This window comes from Hakea prostrata, chromosome 2, assembly GCF_041222555.1.
Source record: "Hakea prostrata isolate BN-2017 chromosome 2, UWA_Hpros_2, whole genome shotgun sequence".
Classification (NCBI taxonomy): domain Eukaryota; kingdom Viridiplantae; phylum Streptophyta; class Magnoliopsida; order Proteales; family Proteaceae; genus Hakea; species Hakea prostrata.
In genome coordinates, this window is record NC_142601.1 from 1,712,537 (window position 1) to 1,718,433 (window position 5,897).

Here is a 5,897-nt window from a genome sequence, read left to right on the forward strand (position 1 = left end):
AATGGGAGTAGGTAGTCTCCGATAAGATAATAAAGGGACATATTGGAGGTCAGCTAACTAGCTGGTATCCAATATGGATATAATTGATATCAACATGTCATTGTCGTATTTATCGTAAGTGGTCGGGCAATGGGCGGGCTTTTCCCCCCAAAAACGGTTCCCTTTGTGCGTAATTTCACACCACCACCTCTGTACAAGTGCAACGAACACGCCTCAGCAAATGCGCTATGTGGGTCTGTCCTACTCCTACCTACTCTTGCGTGTGGAGAGAAATTTCGCCAAAGAAAAGAAAAGAACGAACACAGGTATATATGGATTTTTATTTGCGGCAGCCGCTGCTGTGCTAGCTGCGATCGCGCACGCGCCACGTGCGCAGATGCAAATCTAATGGATATGAATAATGAATTAAAGGGCAGAAATATAAGTGTAAATATAATTTTTTTAATTTTACAAAATCTGAACTAATTTTTTAAAATTTACAAATAAACTCCTAAACACACCGACTGAACACAGGAACACAGGAGGATGAATTCGATTTAGGGCTTTTTGATTCTCCTACTTTCTTCTTCCTCTCTTCCCTTTCCCGCTGGTGCTCTTCCCTGAATCCATCCTTGCCTTGCAGATCTTTGAATTCCGACATCGCATCATGATGCACACCCTTCTCCAGACCGATATCCGATTCGATGTTGCTGCGTCGACAAGGTTATCAAGCACGAACGCCTCCTCGATGACCGATTCTATATAACATGCAAAGGGCAGGAGAGATTCCGTGTTTCACAATCGTTCGTAACAGGCCTTACTTGGTCGGCAAGGTCAGTTGGATGGAAGATAGACCCTCGCCGGACGGCGACAATAATCTCGAAACCCTAGCCAATGATGTCGAGACCTACATGAAGAATGTTAATATTATCCGTTATTCTAACCGAGTGAATGGTAAACTAGAGGCTAACACCAAAGATTTGAGGCGGAATATGTTTCCCACGCCGTTCTCCTTTGTTGGCAGTACGTTTGAAGGTGATCCCATGGAGCAACAAGCTCTGCTGGAGTTGGAAGACACTGCTATGAGATTGAAGAGAGAAAAATAGACATTGAGGAATGCCCTCAACTATTTGACTGCTGCCTCATCCATCAGGTGGAAAAGAAGAGAGGAAGAAAAAGGGGAGAATCTAAAAACCCAAATCGAATTCATCTCAGTCTCTACCAAAAAAAAAAAAAAAAAAATCATCTCAGTCGGAGACGGTGAACACAGGATCTGTATTTGTAAATATAAAAAATTTAGTAGAGATTTTGTAAAATAAAAACAATTCATATTTACATTTACATCCACACTTGTATTTATAACAGTCAGATTTACATTTGCGCACGTGGCGCGATCACAGCCGCTGCTGCTGGCAGCTGCCGCAAATAAAAATCTGGTATATATTGCCTTAGAGCAGGGATTTTTATTTGCGGCAACCATGGTTGGCTGTCGCCAAGGGTCCAGATTTCATCATTTTAACAAAATAAGTTCCAATGGTTAGGATTAAAGGCGCGGGGTTTGATTGTAAATACAACTTATTTTTTCTTCTTTACCTTCAAAGGTTTTCAATTTTAAACATTCACAAAACAAACCCTTATCTCCCTGCCGGACTGCCATTCTCTCCTTCTACGGGACTGCTTCACCGTCGAAGATGAGAATCGATGAGGATCTCGCTAGGGAAAATCTTTCTTACCTCAAGATCTATAATCACCAAGTGATGAGTATTTTACTCAGACCGTTCCAAGCGTTTTCTGCTTGATGGGTTGAAGACAAATCCTAGAAAGATCATACAATTGCAGGAAATACTGAAGCTTCTGGAGATGGGTAATTCCAGGAAGAGACAGCAAGGGTTTCTTTAAAGATTGGTAGATGGGGATATTTCAGGGGATTTAGGTTACAGTCGCTGCTTTGCAGTAAGGTTTGTTTTATTTATTTTAATTTTTTCTCGATTGTTAAAACACCGCTCTGTGGAAATCCTCAACAAATGGTTTTTTCTCCGATCTCCACACTTCTGAGTTAGCCAGTTTTTAATAGCTATTGCCAAGCGATGTGGAGTATATAGCAAAAATTCTCTCTGTTATTTGCTTTCCATTGATGGGTCTAACTTCCTCGCCGATTGCGGTTGGAATGATCTCTTCGACACCAACCTTCTTCAATAGTAAGTACCCTCTCCATTCCTCTCTTACCTCAATTATTTTCTTCTTCGTTTCAGTAGAGATGGAACTTGTTATGTACTGCTCACCAGTATCCTCTCTTCCCCGGCTCGCTTTAGTTTTGTCCTAGAAACCCCCTTCAAATCCCTTTGCCCTGCATCAGGTGAAAACCCATGGCCCGACGAACTACAAACTTTCCTTGATGAATCCATCGACGAGATGTCAAAGATCGGAATTGAGGAACCAGAGAAGCAGGAGACATGCTCCATGTAGTACAGAAGCCGGTGACACCAATCCAAAGTAGGGAGCAGAGCTGGGCAACGCCAGTGATGTTGGAGGTGAGGCGGTGTCGGTGACGTTAATCGCAAGCTTATCTCTCTCAATCTCGCTCTCGCCCTCCCTTGAGATGCGAACGATCTACCGGTGTGAAGGGTTTGATTTGTAAATTTTTTAAATTGAAAACCTTTGAAGGTAAAGAGAAAAAAATTGTATTTACAATCAAACCCCTGCGCCTTTAATCCTAACCATTGGATCTTGTTTTGTTAAGATGATAAAATCTGGACCATTGGCGGCAGATGTAGTCGGCTGCCGCAAATAAAAATCCCTGAAAAGAACGTTGTAGTGCTGGGAGTGATTGCAGCTACGGCAGGTGAGGTTTTGGCCTTTATAGTTTTGAGCTTGACAACAGTTTTTCTACTTGAAAGTAAAGCCATACATGATTTCACATAGATATGCAAGCTGCATTAATATTTTAGTAGTTCATCAAAATTTATTCGGTAAACTTTGGTTACTTCCGAAAATGATGTGTCACGATTATAAGATAAGATTTATTACTTATTAGGTAACATAATTAATCCTACCAAAAAAAGTAACAGAATTAAAAATGAGATGTGTTCAGAGGTTTGTGTAATAATCCGATAGGTTTTTATTCATTTAAAACTTAAAAGAACATTTTTATAGAATAATTGGGAAATGATGTTTCACAATTATAAGATGAGGTTTATTATTTATTGGGTAACAAAATTAAAATGAGATGGAAGTCCGCATAGATGTGTTTGGACTTTTGTGTATTAAGTTGCTGATTGGTTTAATCATTTAAAACTTCAAAAGAAGAATTTTTTAGAATAGTCATGATTGACTATAGTACATATAATGATAATGAGGCTATTGAGATGGACAACGAACAGGACTAAAGTGATAAAGTATGAAACATAATGGAATTGGTTTCATAATAGCTTCAATACATGATTAACATGGCAATGTTAATGGATGCTAGTTGAATTGTTGAATTGTGCAGAAAATCCATGTACTTGGCAACAATTGCCTTTCACTTTACTTTTGGTTTGGATGATAGTTTCTATTTTAGTGCTAGTTTCTATTTTCATAATTTTTCTATTTTGGATAGATTTTAGGATTTTGAACATTAGTACGTTTTGTCTTAAAACTGTATTTTTTATTCCATTTTCTAAGGACAGTTGCTTGTCTTTGAAGTTGTATTTTTTTTGTAAGAAATAATATTAATTTATTTAGTAATATTTAATTCTCTAGGTATTTTACATCTGAGATTATCAAAAAGCAAGGCCCAAGAAAGGAAAATGAGGGGGGGGGGGGTTGGAGGAGAATTAACATAATAGAACCTACCCTGTGATTTCAAGGACATCAACAACAAAATTAAGAAAATTTGTTTGGTGAGGTGACAAACAAACCTTCTCACCCCTAGTCTTTTTAAAACCTCATAAAATATATGAGAATTTGTGAAAAAATATGAAAAAACAAAAAGTAGAATCTACAATTAACGTTTTTCCACAAATTCTTTTTTTTTTCATTTCTTTCTCCCTCACTCCACTACATTTAAGACCCACATTTTTTGTTCCTTCACTTTTTTCCCACCCCACCTTTTCAAACAAACATAGTCTAGTAAAACATCCATGAGTCCCACTCCCACATTGGTCCTACACAAAGTGGGATAAAAACATCAGTGACGAAGAGGTCATCTATGTTCAGGAACTAGTTTCTCTTTCCACGCTAATCTCCACCATAGGCGGCTTTCTTTTTCTTTTTCTATTATACTTTTCAAATTCTAATTAATATATTTCCATTTTAACTTCTTTTTCCCTAAAACCGATGTGGCGAAGTGTTGTAAGCCCAAGAGTGAGGCCCACGAAGATTCAAAATATCATATGATGATGTCAACATGAAGACGTCACACCGTCTTATGATAACAAAGTTGTTGGGAGAGCGCTCAATCTGTGACTTTCTTATCTTTCTTGCTTTCTTTTAAATTCTCAATGGAGAAGTGCTTTATTTATGTATGGATGCTTGGGGAAGAACCTTTCTCTGTATAGTGCAAAGTGACCTTCAATTCTCCAAACTCCGTTGCTTACTTTGAACGAAGCTTCTTGGAAAATCTTGGAAAACCAAGCTTCTTTTCTTCACTGCAACTTCCAAGAAGGGCAGTGCAGGTACCATATTTATCATTTATTAATAGCAGAAACAAATACATCGATCACCACCGCTCACTAGGATTCTCGCCATATATACATGGGGGAGGTGAGAGTTGTGTGGCTAACACTTCCATAGTTCCATTGCCCCACCACCACCACCCCTGCTGCTGCCGCCTTGACTTGGAAGTCCTGTACCCATGATGGAGGTGGTGGTTGTCACCACTAAGCAGCAAGTGATCATCAGCCATGACAACAATAACCAGCTGATGAAGGGTGGGACGGCACCCCATGGTGGTGGCGGAGACAGATCCGAGAAGATTGGCTGCCTATTACAGAGTCAAGAAATGGCAACACCTTCTACTCAGTATTCCATTCTCTTTAACTCTGGAATTGGATTTCAAGCACTCTCTCTTCCCCTTGCTTTCACTTTCCTTGGCTGGTATGTCTCTCTTCCCCTCAAGATCTATCTTTGTGGAAGGACCTTGAAGATCTGCCATTTTTAATTATTTCTCTTTATTTTTCACGGATGTATGTGACTTTTCTAATCATTCTCTTTCAATTTTAGATTTTTTTTCATAGATACTTATGAAAAACGTTAAGTCAAGTCCTTTAATCTATTAGAAACGTCTTACTTTTCTTGGAAAGTGATTTGATCTAATCACAATTAACGTATTACATTGAATATATATAAATGTGTTAATGAGATTGTGACCATCAATGATTTCGACCTGGGTTGTTGCACGGTTTGGGGGATTGTATGTTTATCCATAGCATTCGCATGGCAGCTTTACACCTTATGGTTACTCACCCAACTCCACGAATCAAACATAGGGGTTCGTTATAGTAGATACATCCATTTAGCCAAAGCTGCATTCGGTAAGTGCTGTTGGAACCACCCTTAGAGCTGTGTACTGTATCATACTTTGATTGTTATTATTTTTTTTTTATGAAAATGTACTGTGATGTAAACTAAGAATAAATAATAGAAATTACATGCATTGATAACGCTTCCGTTGGCATCCTTGTGAACAAGTTGCGCGAGATCTGAAGAAAGATTACAAAGACATAAGTGAATTTTTATTTTTTATTTTTTAGTAGAAACATAAGTGGGTTTCTCTAGGAAAATTCGAGAAACTCGCTAAAAAGTCAAAAATTACTTTGATCATTCTGTGCAGTAGTAGATGTATTCTTATTTCTTAAGTTTTTAATTTGATGGAAAAATAATATGGTATTGACTTCACCTATTCATTTTCACGCGAGAAAAATTACTCACTTGGACGG

The 5,897-nt window shown here is 38.3% G+C and overlaps 1 pseudogene; it reads left to right on the top strand.

The window, feature by feature from the left end:
* The first annotated feature begins 571 nt into the window (after positions 1-571).
* LOC149023197 (uncharacterized) lies at positions 572-1,470 on the top strand (annotated as a pseudogene).
* Positions 1,471-5,897: the final 4,427 nt, after the last annotated feature.